Here is a 20,037-nt window from a genome sequence, read left to right as displayed (position 1 = left end):
AGGCTTTTTTAGCAAGAGTCTAAAGAAATATTCACCTGTTTTTTGGTTGATAGTCTTTCTGAAATGCATACGATTGATATTAAACAAATATGTTTTCTGTATTTTTTTTAGAAATCTCTTTATACACTATAAATAGGTGTCAAATGCAGCAGTCATGTGTCATTTAACAAAGTGGATTCATTCTAAGAAATGAGTCGTTAGGCAATTTCTTGGTGGTGTGAACATCACAGAGTGCACTCACACAAACCTCGACGGTATGGCCTCCTACACACCTAGGCTAAATGGTGTAGCTTATTGCTCTGTAAGGAAGGAAAAATGAATTTCCCTCTATCCTTCTGGGTTCTTGACTGAGACATCCTTGTAATATAAGATAGATTAACAGGAGGAAAAAAACACGTAAAAGTTTAATAACAGGTATACCTCCTGTATACCTTGGAGAGACCCAGGAAAACCGAGTAACTTGCTAAAATGGCAGATTTAATTAAGTCCATCTCTTCTGCATTGATTAGAGTTTCTAGAGATAAGGTCATCCTTTCTTTTCTTGGTACATCCAGAGGAGAGACACCCTTACAAATGGAGATTTCCCTTATAAATGTAAATAATTTTTACAAAGGGTAACTTCTACTTGGTTTTCAGAACTTCTCCCGCCTTTGCTATTTCTTAAAATTAACCAGCCTTATTATAATAATAATGCTTATGCCAAAAAGACATATTTTGGGGTGACAAATTCTGTTTCCCTGTAGCTCCTAGGCTACAAATCTGTACAGTGTGTTACTGTACTGAGTATTATAGGCAATTATAACACAATGGTATTTGTGTAATGTGCTGCACTATGACATTATGAAGGCTAAGATGTCACTAGGGATAGGAAATTTTCAACTCCATTATAATCTTATGGGACCACCGACACATATGCAGTCCATGGTTGAATGAAACATCCTTATGTGGTGAATGACTGTATAAGCAATCCCTTTGTAGGTGAGACTGGCCACGCTGTCTTATATATAGATCTTCCTAAGAATCATCCTTTTACACTATTATTAACTGCCTAGTTATGCATGGACACATAATAGGCACTTACACAATAAACATACATTGTCTATTGAATGAACAGCATGAACTAGCATACTGACCAGAGTTCAAATTTAATCTGCATGCAGGCTAAATGCGGAAGGCTGCTCTTAGAATAATTAGGAAACATGTACTTCTGTGTACATAGGTATACGCTTTGAGGAGAGAGGTTATTATCATTGGTTACTGCTATATCTTAGCTTCTAGATCAGTGCCTGGCACATAGTAGATGCTCAATAAATAATGCTAAGTGAAGTAAGCCAGACAGAAAAAGTCGAGAACCATTATGATTTCACTGATATGTGGTATATAAAACTGAAAACAACAAATGAAGAAGAAAACCAAATGAAGAAACAAAACTCATAGACACAGACAATAGTTTAGTGGTTACAAGAGGGTTAGGAGGGAGAAGGGATAGATGACAGTAAAGGGGATCAAATATATGATGATAGAAAGAACTGACTCTGAGTGGTGAGCACACAATATAGTATATAGATGATGTATTACAGAATTGTACACTTGAAACCTATGTAACTTTACTAACAATTGTCACCCCAATAAACTTTCATTAAAAAAAAGTAGTTGGTTATATACTTTGTAAAATGACCCATTTTTATAAAATAACCCATTTGTCCTAATCTCTAACAAGTGAGGTCAGTTTTATTGTTACCATCTCACAGTTTTCAAACTAAAACTCAGAGAATTTAAGTAACTTGCCCAAGCCTTCACAGTTGGTAAATGTTGGATCTGGGACTTGAAGCCATACTGTCTGACTTTAAAATTCATGTAAGCACACTGTAAATCCTCTCAGAACATACCACTCTAGGGGCTCTACAAGAAAACAGAGACTTGTTAGACATTTTACACTGCTCGATTGCTATGCAAATATATTTTCATTCTTTTTTTAAGCAAATATTTACTGAATACCTATCATGTGGCTGTTTTAGACACTGGGCTTACATAATAATAATTAAAAAAAAAAAAGTCAGGTGAGGTCCCCTGTCACATAGCTCTTACATTCTACTGGGGAAGGAGAGAAACAACAAATGTGCCAAGGAGGGAATAAATAGGATAATTTTAGAAACTGATACGTGCTCTGGGGAAACTTTAAATAGGTCAATCAGGGATGGCTCTGCTGAGGAAGAGGAGGCCTCCACTAGAAGATTTATGGTAGCCTGTTATGAGCACGGTATCAAATAGCTAGTGCAAAATCCCTGAGTAAGAAATAAATAAGGTCGGCACGTTTGAGAAGATCAAATTGGACAGTGTGCCTAGAGCTAGGGAACCAGGGAAAAAGTGAGAGCTAAGTGAAAAGTCCTTCAAAGTCATTTTTATTTCTTTGGAATTCTTAAAGCTACCACAGAATAGGTGTTCAATTCAGACATATTAAGCTAAATAATCAATACAATATCCCATTAAACAATAATTACAAATAATTAGCCCCTCTATGCAAACATAAGAATTATTACAACTTTCACCAATACTATTTTTTTAATATATATAAAAAAGAGGGAAAATAAGGATAGTAAAACAAGCATTATGAACCCACTGAAAGATGGATTTAAAATAAATCACTAGGGATGTTAGACTGGCTACAGCAAAAGTTGCTTAATACTGGCATTAGCTTTCAAGAGAAATCATGGAATCTCTCCTCTGCAGACAGTTTAAAATAGGATTAGATATATTCACTCAGTGAAGTCTTGCCTGAAAGCCTCCGCTGACCTCTCAAGGTCTTGCCAGTCCTGTGATTCTGTGATAAAATTAGACTCTTTCATTGGGCGAAAACAACCCAGGGTTCACCATGCCAGCTGCAACCTGGAATAATTGGAAGGGACTGATTTTGGAGTAGTATACCTCCTACAGCTGAGACAAGATGCAATTAACAGATCCCCAAACCTCTCTTATTTCATGCTGTACTGAGTACTCTGTTGGTTCTCAGCCAATAATGGCTGGTATCAGTGATACAAGCAAAGTCAAGTGGTCCGATCCATGATTAAATAGTAGATGTCTTTATTAGCTGCTGACCTTGCTTTGAACAGCATGGCTTCAAGAATTGTGTACCTATTAGCTGATTCTTTGATCCTTGAAAATAGGAACCAGATGAATCCAATAATGCATTTTTATTTGGCCTCTTTTCCGCTGTTCTCAAGATGAAATAACTCAAGTTCCTATGCCATGAGCCTTAACCTCATTAAGCAACTCAGCTCAACTGTTCAGATACTTCATCATCAGCACTTATCCATTGTATTTTCTCCTTTAACCATCACTGCTTTGAATGAAAATTCAAGCCAATGTTTTCTTCTGTGGCGTTCTCATTTAGAGGCAACTGGGCATAAAGACTAGAGCACAACTCGAGTGAGGCAGACCTGAGCTTAGTGCGGGCTCCTTCTGGCCCAAGATGTATGAACTCAAAGTTACCAAATTCCTGTGAGACTTGATTTCTTTATCTGTGTATTAAGCATATCAGTTCTTGTCTCATAGACTTGATGTTAGAATTGAATGAGATGAAGTAGCTATCTTTCCTCATCTCCCACACTGTTCTCTACCGTATCTCAGTTCACTAACATAAAACACTATCAGATAAATTTTATATATATATATATATATATATATACTGGGGGTGCCAAAAAACGTACTCATTTTAAGAGATGTTATCTATGTGTTACGTTTTGAAGTTGAATGGAATTATGGTAGCAACATGTAGTATGATGTTTGCTCAAAAGATGGCGTCAATCAAATCATTGCTAGTGTCATTCATTGTATTACAATTTTAATACAGTTTATTCCTTTCTGAAGATGTGTATACATTTCTTTGGCACCCTCTGTATTTACTTGCTTATTGTTCTTTTTCACTCCCCACCTTCACCCTCTGTCTACACACACACTCATGCAGATGTGAACTCCAGGAGGACAGGGGCCCTCTTTGACTTTTCCACAGTGCCTACAAAGAGGCTGCACATGAATGCTCCTGGACAAATATTCATGGAGTAAATGAAAGCATGAAAACATCTTGCACAGTGCTGTCTGGTATGTGATCAGCACTAATAATTAGGCGATCTTTTTTTTCTTGGAAAGAATGGAGGGTTTAGCTACAAGCATCACTTTAACACCTGAAGCAGCTTAGGCCCAGGGCAGAGTGCAGGAAGCCTACATGATAGACAAGAGCTTGGTTCTGGCTTTTCCAACAATAATACAATGGGAGGCAAACCATTTTATCTTTTTGGTTTCCTCACATGCAAATTACTTCTATGTATGAGATTCTCTGAGATCTATATTCTTATTGCCACTAATTGTGGTGTATATATAGATCATGTTCCTTAGTAAAAGTGTAAAAAAACAAGGAAAACACATAGTTATACTATTAGATGCTCTCAGAACCAGCTCCCAATTTTCTGGGATTCCCATTAACCTCATTGTAAAATAAAAATATCAGGAAATAGAAAGATTAAAGAATGCATGAGCTCAGGAAGCCTTCCCAACGAAGATCTTCACTCTTTATCCATTCCTATTCCACAAAACACAAAGGAGGGAAAATCCCTTAGGCTTGGATTAGCTGAAAGAACCCGAGTAGTTTGGCGTTTGCTTCTGGATCACATTTGTCTGCCCTGAGTGTTCAGATACCTACATGTTTGAGTTACAGAGCAAGTGTTTGTTCAGTCTCTTTCATAGAGATGTCTTTGCTTGTTTATTTCTTTATTTATTCACTATGTTCATGATATAATTCATATCTTACTAGTTGAATAGTGCATGGTTGGGAAGGAGAGCAGTTTGTGACATGAGGCTCGAATTTCAGAAGGAGAAACAACAAACGGAGATTCAGACTCTAACGCAGCTTGTGTCCATGTTAAATTTTAAATAGTCATGCCAATTCAAGATGAAAACATATGAGTATATGCTGGTTTGTGTTTCAATAAGTAAATATTTGACAAGCATAAGAGGGTGGGATAGTTGATCATGGAAAAATAGGGAAAAGGGGCAGAATAAAGACAAAATATATGTGAAAGGCACAGAAAGGAGAAAAATAATTCTCAAATCCAAAATAGAAAACAAAATAAAACAACAACAAAAAAATGGCATCAACAGGTAGACTAATAACTAGAAAAAGGGTAAAATTTTCACTTTTTTCCAGAATTTAGAAATTAGATGGTGATTTGACTGGGGAGATGTTTTGAAAAGGGGAAAAATGAATATTAGAAAAAATGAATTTAGAAATGTCTAAAGATGCCAATTGAGAGGAACAAAAAAGCCAAATGGCATAAATGGCATCTTTAGAGATTTAGGAAGCTATGCTAAAAAGTGTCCCCTCTGTTCTGACAATGCTGGAGCCACACTGTGTCCTGAGCTAGTCATATTAACCAACTTAATGTGCTCAACCCCAAAACTGTATCTTTCTGTCAGTCGTTCAGTCTCTTTGTTTTATAGCTGTCTTCAGTACCTCATCTAACTGATTGTGCTGTCCTGGATATCTTAATCAGTAAACATTTGTCTTCTTTGTGAAATAAATGGTATATCCATACTTGAGAATTTTAAGCAGCTGTTAAAAAGAATGAGGACATCTCCATGTATTGAACTTAGATTTGGTTAAAAACTTAACTTGCTGTATAATTTGTATATAACCAAATTTTTATTACTAACGACACGTATATCACTTATTATTGTAATTCTAGAGATATGTGGAAAAATAGACATAAATTGCTTGCTTTGGTTTTCTCAGGGGTGGCAAGGGAGACAGAATGGCAAAGAGAAATGGGGGAGATTACTTTTCTTCATATTGCTACATTGTTTCTTATAACAATTATGCATTCTTTTTGCGGTTGAAATAATAACAAAAAATATTGAAAGACTTATGTCAGATTACTAATTTATATGGACTAATCTTTTATGGAAACTCACTCATAGTTCTCATATTTGAATGCCTGGTTTAAACTCTGACAGACACTAATTGTTTATCCAATAACCATTCTCCCTTCTCCCTTAATATGAAACTTTATAACAATAGCAGAGTCAACATGGCCAGCTTAAATATAAAACAGAACAGAATGAAACTAATCAAAACAAAACTGAACAAAATAGAAAGTTTTATCTCCCCACAGATAAGGGTGGTCATAAAATAACATCCTGTCAAAGTGACTTAAGTGGAAGTTATTGTGTGGGACTTGCAGAACTCTTTTACAAAAAAGACTGCCTGGAATAATGACATGAAGTCTGGAGCTCCAGCAGTCACCTTGGATCATGAGGTGACATTGAGGATGGAAACCACACTCTGATGATGATGCAGCAGAAAAAGAGAGAAAGAAAGGTTTACCGATGACGCCAAGGTGCCAATTATCACACCTGGACTGCCTACTTCTGAAATACTTTTATTTGAAACAATAAATTTTGTTGTGTGTTTAATTACTACTATTTTTGAACATTCCATTGTGTGCGTATTAGTTTAGTTCTAATTTATATAAGCAGATATGAACAGACTAGGTACATATGGAAATTAAAATTTCTTATGGGAAAAAGGCAGAATTATGAAATCAGATTCTATAGTTTTGCTTTTGTAACACAGGCATATTCTTTTTGTGCTCTGATCTAGAGCAGCTCACTTGAGAAATCATAATAATTCTGGTTCTATTCTGTTTCCATTAAGCACTACCACTCCTGATGAATAATCCAGTGTTTGGAGCTGTCATGAAAATTTTAAGTCTCTGCCTTTTTCTACTAACAATAGAAGGTCTTGATGAATCGATTAAGCAAAAATAAAAGTTGAGGCAAGAGTGCTACAATCACTTAAACCTACTTCTAAGGGGCCAAAGTGCTAACCTGTGAAATTTCTGACAACAAAACATCAACTGTAAATAAGAAATCTAAGCTGAAATGGAGCACAAACCTTGTTCAATGACATGAGAACATGCCTGGAAGTAACGCCATCTAATGGATTCTAATTCCAGCTCTGCCATCTAATTGTCATTTGTGCCTGAGTGATATCATTTAGCTCGTACATGCCTCATTAGTGAAATGGGATAACTGACCCATAGGGAAAGGAAATATTCCATGGTGGGGTGAAGCATGGTTGAGGGAACTTTGTGAAAACCCTCCTTCCATGAAAGAAGGTGTATTTCTGAATGCATATGTGCCCAGTCACCCAGATATTACACTTACACTCAAAGCATGATTTGATTCCTAGAAAATGGTGCTTTGAACAAATGATGATGAAAAGAATAAAGAAGGTTATGGTGCATAAGGGGTTGTAAGCAGGCAGCAATCTCCCTTCCTTACTCTTCCAGGTTGTCAATGGCCATGATAGTGAGAAGTAACTGTAGTATTAGCTTCTTTTTTTTTTTTACATAGAAAGCTGCTCATGTTACATAATTAAAATAATTGTCCTAAGTGTCGTAAATCTCCAGTGAGATCCAATTTTCGTTTTAAAAATTTGATTAAGCCGAAAATGGGAACTATATTCTCATTTTACAGAGGCAAAAACTAAGTTGACCAAGGCCACTTAGGTATTGATGGCATAGCTGGACTCCAAACTCAAGTTTTCCGCTTCTAAATGTAGTAGTCTAAACATACCATACAATGTTTTGCATGAGATATAGGGGTGTGGGTTGTAACTAATATGCAAGCTTGATAGGGCATGTTTAAAGATGTGAGAATTATCTCATTCCCTTTCTCTCCAAGCTGTATACACTCTTGACAAACAAAATACTCTTAAGTACACACACACACGCACACACACACACACACACACACACACTCCATTTTTAAAGTTTTAAACAGGAAAGAAGAAACAGGTCTGGGCTCTCTGGGAGGAGGATAAATATGAGCGTGAGCATTTATATGAAAATCAAAACTGTGCTGTTAATAATTTAGTAGCGGCCCAATCTCTTAGCATGAAATTTTCCGACAAGAATCTAAGATAACAATGAGTCAGAAACTCTAGAGGACAACAGGCACATCTGTCTTGTTCGCTCCTGACTGCTCAGGGCTTAGATCAATGCCAGTTAAGTCAAATGAAGTAAAAAATAAAAATAATAAAAAGTAGAAGAGAGGAATACTTGAAACTAATTAATCTACCTATAGGTTAAAGATCTTTTTGAGTGTCTAATAATTTTTGAAACTCTGAGCTCTCCCCTAAGCAACTTAGTTCAGGCTCTTGGAGATACAAGACTTGAAATTTAAGAATGTTGCATAATGACACCCACAAGATTCTAGCCCGTGAGTGCAGGGGAAAATGACTTTTCTTGTTTTTACTATTGTATTGCCTGGCCTAGGTTGAATGTTTGGAAATTTCATAAATCAACGATGCACTAGGTTCATTTTCATGTAAATAATGGCTTCACTACAGTAACTAGAAATCTAACGACTGAAAAGTTAATGCAGTTTTTACAAGACAAGAGGCTACCTTGATACTTGGCAGCAATTTGGGCAATACCCAGTGTAGTCTCTGCGGAATCATTTATTATATAGAATTAAGGAAATCCTAGTAGAAGAAGAAAACGTATGACTTAGGTCATCAATTACCATTGGTTTGAGTTTAGACCTAAGGAGAAAACAAAAATGTTCTTTATAGCTCTAGTTCAAACACAGACAAGAGTGAAGACCCTTACACTAATTTGGATCACAAGTGCCCTAAATACATGTAACAAAAAATTATTTTCATTATTGTGACCACATAATGTGTTCCAACACTCCTGAGCTATGGAATTTCCCTGAAGCAGATGGGAAGCCATGTACTCTGGTGAGGGCATAACCCTTTTTAAGATTTAGATCTGACAGGAGAGCTGTTTCAGCACAAATGAGAGAAATCTGGTGGCCCTGGAGCAAAGTCCCCGTGCCAAGAGGACCAAGAAGGAATTTCTTTGGGAATCTGACAGGAAAAATCTCTGCAAAGGATAAGTCAGATCATTAGATCCTTTCAGCTTCTGCTAGGGAAGGGATTAAAAATCTAAATGAATACAAAGAAATTGGAAACTGGTGAAAAATTACCTAGAATACAATACTTATTTTGTCTACATGTGTCTTTCCCCCAGCTGTGTGCAGAGTCAGGGGCCTTCCCTGGTCAGAGACTCAGACTAAAACAGAGAATAAAATATTTATTAAACCACGTGTTAGCAATGGAAACAACCTTACAACAACACTAGCAAACCCCTAACTTATAGGTGAGGAATGCAAGAGCCAGGTAAGAAAAATAAATTGTCCAAAATTACTTTATTAGTTGCTGGCAGAGCCAGAACTAAAAACCAGCTCTTAGCCCCCAACCAATTCAACGTGGTAAAATTTTGGTGTTGTTTTATAAATACTTGTAATTGTGCTATATTTCCCAAGGAAGCTGGTAACCTATTTTATAGAAACACAAAATTCCAATCATGAATTTTTGAATTCAACATCATAAATCATGGAAATTCACATTAAATGCACATAAGAATATACAACTCTACACATCTATCAGAATGGCTAAAATACTCACAATACCTAGAGTTGGGAAGGATTCACAGTGACAAAAATTGTTATATGCTATATGTTATATGATGGGAATGTAAATTGCTTTAACATCTTTGTAAGATTATTTGTCAAATAGTCTTAAAGCTACATATATAGCACTCCATAACCCAGAGATTATACTGGAAGACATAAACATAAGAGAAATGAATATTTGAACATGAATACATATCCCACTTTTATTCATAATGGTCAAAATTTGAAATAGCCCAAATGTCCATTAACACTATACTGCATCAACACATTTTGTGACATTCACACAGTGGAATACTATGCAGCCATGAAAAAAACTAAATTGCCACTTCATACAACAATTTGGATGACTCTTACAGGTGTAATGATGAGAGAATTAAGCCAGACACAACAGCCAACTACTGTGTGATTCCATTTATTTGATGTTCAAGAACAGGCAAAACTAATCAATGATGACAGAAGTTAAAATAGTGGTTGCATTTTGGTGGAGGTAGGGATGAAAGGTGGGTAGATTTTGGTATTGACTGTGAAGAGACATAAGGGAACCTTTCAGTGTAACAGAATTTTTTTTTTTTTAAGATTTTTATTGGGGAATTGGGGGAAGGGGAACAAACAAGTTGCTGTCCTTTTTTGTTCTTCAGTCTAATTGTGGAGGATGTTGCTTCACTGGCCCAAGTTGGCACCATCATTGCGCTCTTCCTGGGTGAGGCAGATCAGTCACCGGCTTCTGGATGGCTGCTCACGGCGGCTGCTGGCCACTCACGCTGGCTGCTGGCTACATACAGTTGTCCATGGGCAACCCACTGCCACAAGGGCTGCAGCCTTCGCCATTGCCGGCAACTCACAGCAGCCCAGTTCCAGGTTGAGCTGTTGTTCAGCATCTTAGCTGTAGAGGGCAGTGTCACTGGCCCTCATATGTGGGATCCAAACTGTGGCCCTCTGGCGTCCCAAACCAGTTCTTAACCAATGCGCCACTCGGCCGGCCCTAGAAATGTTTTATATCTTGGTCTGGGTAATAGTTAAGCAGATCTCTCTCTCTCTCTCTCTCTCTCTCTCTCTCTCTCTCTCTCTCTCTCTCTCTCTCTCTCTCTTCCATCCATGAATATCAATTTACCTATACATTTCACACTTTCCCCCCTCATTGTATGTATTTATACCTCAATCAAAAGTCAAAGGGGCTGGCTGAGGGGCTCAGTTTGTTAAGAGCGTGAGCTCTGAGCAACAGGGTCACCAGTTTGATTCCCACATGGCTAGTGAGTTGTGCCCGAGCTGAACTGCCACTGAGCTGCCAACAGGTGGCAAGATGCCTCAGCTGGTGAGAGCATGTGCTCCTAACAACAAGGTTGCCGGTTCAACTCCTGCATGGGATGGTGGGCTATGCCCACCCTCAGCTAAGTTTGAACACAGCACCTTGAGCTGCCACGAGCTGTCCACGGGTGGCCGGATGGGGACTAGACTTGGAGCTGAGCTAGCTGTGCCCTCCACAGCTAAGATTGAAGGACAACAACGTGGCTGTTCCCCTTCCCCAATACCCCAACACTGTTCCCCTCCCCCAATTTCCCAATAAAATCTAAAAGGAAAAAAAAAGTCTGTGCCTAGGAAATTTATCTAAAAATTTTTTAAAAATATATAAATTGTTCATTTTCTCATTGATCATAAAAGTACAGCAACCTTTTCAATCAAAGTAGTGTTTGAACAATTAGGGTTACTTAATAATGGGTAGCTATGCATTTATGCTGCAGAAGCAAAAAGTGCCCATACTTCTGTAATTGTGAGTTGTAATAAACCATTGAAGGGTGATAAAATCATCCTTTAAAATAGTCCATAATCTTTCATCACTGTTTTTTAGGTTCAAAAAACATAAATCTCGAGATGTGTGATAATAGTTGAGATGAATAAGAGCTGATGAAAAAGGATGAGATGACTCAAAGGTTGGAGAGAAAAGACAGTATGGGCAGGTGATTATTGTTAGTCAGTATATATTTGTTGTGAGTCACAGCTTAAGCATAAAGTATACAGATATGGCTCAAAGAATAAAAGAAAAGGGAAAACTGTAGAACACAGGGCAACTCTAGGGATTTTCGGGACTGAGATGGGAGGTTTTGCAACTAACACTTCCATTCCCTCCTACAGTGTCTCATAATTTGCTTAGGCATCTCTACATGCAGAAGAACATGTGCACAGGTCTAGGGCCATGCTTTAGAGTTCATGAGCAAAATCTACGGTTTCAATTTTGTCAAAAAACCAAACACCAATTTTTCTCATTCCCCTTTTGTCAAAGGATTGTCCTACCTGTCAGAATAATGAGGTTATACCAAAACAGGAAAGCAGTAACTGGAAGCCAGGAAGCTTTAGCAGCGGTCAAGGCCAAGAGTGCTGCCTAGATCTTATTGCATCTCACATCCTGCCCTTCATGGCCATAAAATTAGCTAGCCCTAGTTTTCAGTTTTCGTTGAACTCAACTTACTTAACGTTTTCCTGAATGTCTGACTTTATTTAGGCTGCTTCACTTTTTCTCTGCTACACCACTTTGACAGCTCTTTGGTCAAATATCTCAGAAAATCATCTTGACTGACTGACAAACTATTTCCTCTTCATAGCAAAATATCTTAAAAGACTTCCTCTTAAAGAGTTCTGATGTCCCACAACTCATCGTATAACTGGTATTAATGACCAAACTTACTTTTATTAAAAATAATTTTGCTGATAATATTGTCATTCCAGGGTCTTAAAAAAGTTGCTGAGGAAGCTGTTCCATGCTTAGCCAGTGTTTGGCAGTATTTCTTGCCATGTGGCTACTTCTCTTTTCTTCTGAAGGTCCACAGTCTTTAAATTCAGTGTCATCTGACTGTTGTCCAGAAGATCACTCCAAATGCCTTTCTTGCAACTAGTCTAAAAAACTCAGTTATTTTTTTCATTAAATTTTCATGATAGTTCAACTGCCTGTGCCTACATAATTTTGAGATATCTTAACAAAGTATTCAGAAAATACTGACATCAGAATTTCTCCAGCATATACTCACATATTTAAAAAAACTTGAATATTAAGAAGAGCTTATAAGTTTTCTAATTTGGTCCTTTCCTCTTGAAGATAGGCCACTTAAGACCCAGAGAAGTTGTGACTTGCCTGAAGCCACATGGTTTATTGACAATAAACAATAAACAACAATAAAAACTGAGCAAGAGCCAACATATGTTGGATGCTTATTGTATGTCAAGAACTATGTTAAATGTTATAGGTGAATTGTCTCATTTAATCCTAACAACAAGCCTATGAGGTAGGTTCTATTGCATCCCGTCTGACAGCCAGTCTTAGTGTTCTTTCCATTGACCTGTAAAACCTCTTGTTAATGTGAGGAATGATGATATTCTTAGTGTTGATGTTAATCTTCTACCAGAAGTGAAATGATAAAATGCTAAGAGTCATAAATGTTTGTTTTTGCCATTTTAAATGTCAATTAAGTGGTAGCCATATTATAATTAAACACAATTATTTTCTTAACTTTATTCTGATGTTATTCCGCTACCATCCTCCGACCAGTATGATTATTTTTTTCTATTTTATTCATTAGTCTGTAACTCCACCTTGGCAGTAAAAGACAGTGGCTTTCATTAAGTAATTCTGAGAGAATCATTGGTTGCATTTTTATTTTATGAAATCTGGCTGGTATATGTTAATCCAGAGGTCTTTGCAGAATATGTAAAATGGCCTATTTCATGAGCTTGTGATATAAATGAGGTCATTTCTATTTTTAGTATTCGAATTAATCTCTAGCGCCTTCACATGCCCATTAGCAGGAACTCAAGCATCTCTCTTGGGACTCCTCCAAATCTCTGAATATTTCAAAAACTCTGGAGACTTTCTCATTCCAAGGGCATGAGTTCTGCTTCACACTTTGGGGGAAAGAACCAGAAAATCTGATCAATTCAGCAGAAGAAAGTTTCTGCTGCAATCATATTGTTCACAGCCACATTTGTCATTGTTAAACACATGCGGAACCACACATTGGGATGCTTTATTCATCTGCTACTCTGATGTCACTATCCTGGCAATGCTTGCTCAGGGTCTAAAGGGCAGGGAATTTATTTTCCAAATGTTCCTAATACTGTTGCAAGCACAAAATTCCAGCTCTGAAATCTTTCCTACCATATTGGATTTCAGCCCTGGAAGTAAGGTCCTACTGTGTCAGTGTGTTAGGGACAAGGATGCTGCAAGCTTGGAATCCCAGAATGTTGTGATGTAAAAATAGGTAGAAGTGGGAGTCAAACTGCCTGGGGTAACCCTTGGCTCAACCACTTAATAGCTGTGTGACCCTCATCAACTAATTATTCTCCCAGTTTTCCCATGGGTAAGATGTGTATCATAAAGTTATTTTGAGATGACGAATGTAAGGCACACAGAAAAATTCCTGATACAGCAATATTATTATTTTATTACTATTAAATCATAGATATAGTCTGAAAGCCCACGTAGTATTAGGAGATGCTACTAGCTTGAGACAAATTTCTCACTGACTTTGTCCACCAATGTGTGAACAAAATTAAGTCACCACTCCAGGCATGCCATGTGTTATAAACCCACTGAGGTGCCCCTGGGGAATCTCTTCCACCTATGGACCCTATTTTCTAACCACCTCAATCCATCAAAGATGATGTGCTAGGATTGAACCTCAAAAGGAAAATGGTGGAGGTCTTGATCTCTTCACTCCTCAAAGGTACTATGACTCCTAAACAAAGTTTTCCACCTTCTCCTCAGCAATCAACACTTTGTATTAAGTGGGTATTCTTATTTGTTGGTTCACAAATTTGGGTTTTCACCAGGTGAAATCGGAAACTGGTTGCCTTATACTAAAGGGCAAGAAGAGATCAAAGAAAGAGGCAGACCACTCCAGATTGGTAAGTGTCAGGCTTAGTAAGCAATGGAACTTACTTATGAGGCTTGTCTTGGGCAGCTGTAAGATGAGTAGATCTCTGCATTTGCCTGCCAGAATCTTAAAAGTTAATATAGAGGCCTTAATTGGGTTCAGTCATGTGTGCTGTCCAGATGGTCTCAACACCTTACTCTTTCAAGGTTATGTCCTTGAAATGGCTACTAGTGTGGGAAGTGTAGATGAAATGTACAATCCTAGGACAGGGCAGTGGGAGGGAGCCTCCAATTGCCTGGGTCAAACTCGAGAGTCAACCAGCAGTAACATTCTTGCAATGACCCCCTCCAACATTATGCAAAAAGGACATCGTGTGAAACCCTTTTCCCAGGACAATAACACATGTTTGTCTTATACTTGTAATTGTAGAGTTGACCTTAGAGAGACTTTCTAGAGCCCAAAAATGAACTTCTCCAAGGCAACTTTCTCTTTCACCAAGACAAAGACTTGGCTGCTGGCTTTTATAAAACAGTCATTTGCTTTTTATTTATTTGTTAAATAATTAAAGCTCTATCTACATCGTGTGCCATGGTCCCCAACTATTTCATACCTAATTACATTGATTTGTTTTCTGATATGAGAACTCATGGTTGTGCCTAAAGGAAATGAGACTGAGAACACAGTAGGATTTTAATAATAACAGAAGTAAAACCCATAATAATACAAACATAACACATGTGCTTCCTGAAATCATATATATCTTCACTATGCTATTGTTAATTCAGAGAAGGATTGATTGAAATTTTCCAGGCTGGCAAATTGTCTGTAGTAGATAGGCCCCCAAAAGCTGTCTGTGAAGTTACATTACTGGTGAGTAATCATACCATATGCAAACATATTGGGTTGTCAGAAAAGTCATGACGCATTTTTGCAATGAAACAGAAAAAATACGTCATGACTTTTCCAACAACCCAATAAATCTCCCTCAATATCATGCTTTTACTCTGCTTGCATATCCTAATAATGTACCTAACACTGGGTCTGTGCATCTAGTAAATATTTAATTGGTTCTATTTATTACATACTTTTAATCTATCTTTATACTATATCCATTCATTGCTAGTGAGTTTTCTATGTTTGTGTTGCCTCTTAAATAAAAGGGAGCAAGGTTATGAAAAGCTCGATATAAACATCATACATTTCAGCATGCTATACTAAGGACTAGAAAGTAATAATTGTATTTCATATAAATTTTTTAAAAATCATAAATTGTAGTATAAGAAGACTTAATAGTTCTATTTTTTGAAGAACCAGGAGGAAAGAATGTATTACACTTTTTTAAAAAATGGAGGGTAGTGGTGATAGTCAAATTAATAAAAACCATTAGAATTTATATAAAAAGCATATACAATGAGATCTGCCCTAAGAATCTAGGGTTCTCTCATATAGTTATTTGAGAAGTGATTGTTATTGGTTTATAAAGTATATTGTGGTCAGAACATTACTTTTAAAGGAAAAACCACATGATACTTAAGTGTGAAAAGTAGATGTGCATTACTTACAGTCTTTGCTTATGACACAACAGAGCATCAGCATTAACTGTCTTTGTAGTAATGCTCCTATGATGCCATCAAGAGAACCAAACTTCGGTAGTCCAAGTTCATGGATACCCTATTATAATGCCATTATGGTAGGAAAATGATTTTAGTGCAAGTTAATGGAAACCACATTACACTGGTAAGCAATTTTATTGTAAGTCTGTGAAGACCACATTATGATGGCCAAACAATTTCCCTGTAAGTCTATGAAGACTGCATTAATAATGCCATTATATGAGCAAAACAATTTCAAATAAACTCTATGGGGACTCATTTCGCTGTCATGATAGTGGCAAAATGATTTCAGTGTATGTTTATGAAGACCCCTTACAATGCCATTATGGCAGCATTACAATAGTATACATATACATATATACACACACACACACACACATACACACACACACACACACATATATATATATATATATATATATATATATATATATATATATATATATATATATTTATAGGGAGTTCATTATAATGCCATTATAATTCCATTACATTGGTTAAAAGATTTCTGAGCAATTCTACAGCATCACTACAATGGTAACAATTAGGTCATACAACATATCAGAGAGTATGACACTTAAAAGGAAAAACACAAGTCTAGGTTTGGAAAGATCAGATTAATGTCCAGCAAAGAATCAGGTCTATTAAGAAAGTTTGACCTTCCTGAGTATGTTTAATTTTATGAAAACTCCTTTGCCTCTAGAATTTCCAATCTGTCATCATGGCTAGAACTATTTGTGATTTAAATTAGAAGTTCAATCACTCCTCTAGAGGTAAGTTATTTTTATTGCCCCGAATATGTTGCTACCCCTGGGGAATGTATCCAACTTATGGACCTCTGTTGTCTAGCTGCCATAATCCATCAAAGAAAATTGAATTTTGAGTCCCCGTAGGAAGTGGTGGAGGTCTTGGTCTGTTTCCAAAAGGTTCCCTGACTTCTACACACATTTGCTCAACTCTTCTCAGGTAATCAATACTGCCTTGTAAATGGGTATTCATTAACCAGTGCAGGGTTGGCTAATGATGAAGATTTTACAACTCATTTAGTTTCATGAACATAAACTTATTGTATCATGACCATAGATTATCTCCCTATCTTCACCCAGCTCATTGGTAAGCATGGACTATTGATAAGAATACAAAGTATGTAAGGAAGATTGTAGATGGCTCAGTGTGATATAGGCTGAATAATGGTCCCCCAAAGATGACCCATCCCAATCTCTGGAACCTGTGTATATTTCACTTTACATGATAAAAGGGATTTTGCAGATGTTAAAGTAAGGATGTTGAGATTAGGGAGATTATCCTGGATTATCTGCGTGGGCCCAATATCCTTCTAAGACAGAGGTGGGAGGGTCGAAGGTAGAGAATGCCATGTAAGGACAGAAGCACAGACTAGTGTGATAAAACTATGAGCCAAAGAATGCTGGAAGTGGGCGGGCCAAGTGGCTCAGTTGGTTAAGAGCTCGCTCAAGAGTTTGAGCTCTGAGCAACAGCTGTTCGAGTCCAGCCCGAGCTGAGCAGCCGCTGAGCTGCCAACAGGTAGCAGGATGGCTCAGCTAAAAAAAAAAATAAAAAAAAATAAAAAAAAATGCTGGAAGTGTCTAGAACAGTGGTTCTCAACCTTCCTAATGCCGTGACCCCTTAATACAGTTCCTCATATTGTGGTGACTCCCAACCATAAAATTATTTTTGTTGCTACTCTATAACTGTAATTTTGCTACTGTTATGAATCGTAATGTAAATATCTTTTTGTTTTCCGAGGTCTTAGGCAACCCCTGTGAAAGGGTCGTTTGACCCCCAAAGGGGTCGCAACCCACAGGTTGAGAACCGCTGGTCAAGAAGTTGAAAGAGGCAAGAAATGAAATTTCTCCTGGAGCCTCCAGAAGGAACCAGCTCTGCCAACACATTGATCTTAGTCTCCTAAGACTCATTTTGGACTCTTACCTCCAGAACTATAAGAGAATAAATTTGTGCTATTTTAATTAGTTAAAGTAGCAGTAGGAAACTAATGTACTCAATAGAATGGATTTTTTCAACTGCTATGAAATAAGCAAATTAAATAATTTTATTCTAATGATAAAACCAGAATTATGTTCAACTTTTGCAAAAGACAGAATGTAATCATTTATGTTTAGATAATCCACTTATTTGTTTGCATGTTTTTAGGTGTTGAATATTTTAAAGATAACTATTTTTCTAATTATATTGCTCCTCTTGATTCAAATCCTTTGAATAATGTCCTTCAAATAAGATATTTGAAAAAAACAGAAATACCAAGAAACTTTAAAAACATAAGGAATCATGCTGCCATCAAGAAGCATTTGAAACTTAGATGAACATTTTAAACTAAAGGTACCTCTAGAAATATCGCATTGTTTCTACAGATATTTGTCCTTTATTTATTTATTTTATCTGCTGCAGGAGAGAAACCTAACCTTAAATTTGCATGGAGAAGGGAAATGAATCTAGTTTAACATAATTGTGTGAGGTGAATTACACCAAAGCAGTAAGTGCTCCAATGGAAGATTTATTTTTAAAACTTTAGTGAACTTCAGGCCCCAACACAAAGATTCACATTTTATCCATATGCAAGGATATGCCGGCATGAAAGGGTGCCACTGAGCATCCTTTGTTTAGAGTGCATGCTCTGAGCAACAGGGTTGCTGGTTCAATTTCCACATGGGATAGTGAGCTGCACCCTCCACAACTAGATTGAAGACAACAATAGTGCTGAACTTCCATCCACTGAACTGTCTGTGGGCAGCCAGATGGCTCAGTTGGTTAGAGTGTGTGCTCTTAACAACAAGATGTGGGTGCATTTAGCAGATAGTCTCCAGCTATAGCACTTCTAGATCCACTGTGTCATTTGTGCTGAGCCCGTGTGTCCCCAACTAATGACTAACCATATGGGGGCACTTGAGCTCAGTCTTTCATGCTCACTGCTGGGCTCTAGTGAGTGGCCTTTGCTAGGAGACCCCTTAGGGGGCTGCCTGAGAATGAACCTAAAGCATTTCCTATCCAATTCTCCTGTCTTCCCATTCTCCTTTAACAAATGTCAGATGTGCATTGTGCCAGGACGCAGGTCTTGCCCTCACCTCTTTAATCTTCACAGACTTATTCTATTTATCATCCAGTGCTTCTTGAAAGGCCAGAACTGACACAGGTTACACTGATATTTAGGTTCTAGGACTGGCTCCCTCCACATTCAGAGAGCAATGAGGAATCCCAGTCCAGGAGTAATAGGAGGATGGTTAGCCCCTGGCAAAACATGGCTGCTACTTTTTTCAATACCAATTTTTTTATCCAAAATTTATTTATTTATTTGTTTGTTTGTTTGTTTATCCATCTACCTTCTTGTTGCCCCACTCAAGGGTTTTGTTTGGCCGTTGGGCAATCCAGACTTGCTCTGGACCAGTGAAGACTGAAGCTATATCAGTGAAGTACAGTGAGGTTTTAGCATCAACACTTCCATGCTCAACCTACTTTTTTCATATTCATTTTAGCCTGAAGGACCAGAGACCTCAGGCTTTCTCACATTCCTATCCTAAGTGTATCTAGTATATCGTTACATGCAAGTAAAACATTGCACGCAAGTATATGCAGTACATGTAGATCTTTCTTTAAGCTTTGAGTTTTGTATCTTTCAGATATTAATCTTGGGGGACAGTTTAAAGAATTGGTCTCATGAGCCTCTCATACCCAATGGGAGCCAAGTAGGCTGGTATATGGATCAATAAAGATGTCCTGGGTGTCCTTACTTATAATGACTTTTGAACTTATAAGCAGGTGAAGTATAGCTCTATTGCTCACAGAAGCATCCTGCTTGGCCTCCCATTTTGTGCTTAACTTCAATATGTAGTTAATAAAAAGATTTGCAGAAAATTTTGTGGAACATGGCAGGGTGGTGGGACAGGAGTTAGGGAAATGGGAGAGGGTAATGGAGGTATAGAACATTTCCCTTTGGAGAGAGTTTATCATTGAATTTAGAATTTTATATGAAAAGTCCCTGAATGCAAGTGCTCACC

Source organism: Hipposideros armiger, unplaced genomic scaffold (genome assembly GCF_001890085.2).
Source record: "Hipposideros armiger isolate ML-2016 unplaced genomic scaffold, ASM189008v1 scaffold_57, whole genome shotgun sequence".
NCBI lineage: Eukaryota > Metazoa > Chordata > Mammalia > Chiroptera > Hipposideridae > Hipposideros > Hipposideros armiger.
Note: the sequence above shows the minus strand (reverse complement) of the source record.